Source organism: Hylobates moloch, unplaced genomic scaffold, assembly GCF_009828535.3.
Source record: "Hylobates moloch isolate HMO894 unplaced genomic scaffold, HMol_V3 SCAFFOLD_1172, whole genome shotgun sequence".
NCBI classification, from domain to species: Eukaryota; Metazoa; Chordata; class Mammalia; order Primates; family Hylobatidae; genus Hylobates; species Hylobates moloch.
Window position 1 is genome coordinate 1 of NW_026653447.1, and position 365 is coordinate 365.

Below are 365 nucleotides of genomic sequence, written 5' to 3' on the forward strand. Positions count from 1 at the left end.
AGACATCAAGGCAAACTATCAATCAAAGCTGGTAGAATATATGCTCTGTCAAAACAAGAAAATAACAACAAAAACCAAGGGATCCAGAAAACAGGATCCAACATAGGAAAGAAGCAAAGGAAACTCCCAGGATAGCAGTAGTGTAAGGTCCCAGGACAATAGCTCCATAGGTCTCTGCATTCCAGATGGGAGCCCAGACAGGATGCCTCCAAGAGGGATGTCCCTAAGAAACACAAAGAACTGGAAAGATCACCTGGTGTGTTCAACCAGGTCAAGAGGAGTTTTACTGTTCCATTGGAGAAGTGGAGGATAAATTAGTGATAGGTACACAAGGAAGGTTTTTTCTTTTCTTTTTTTATTTCTTT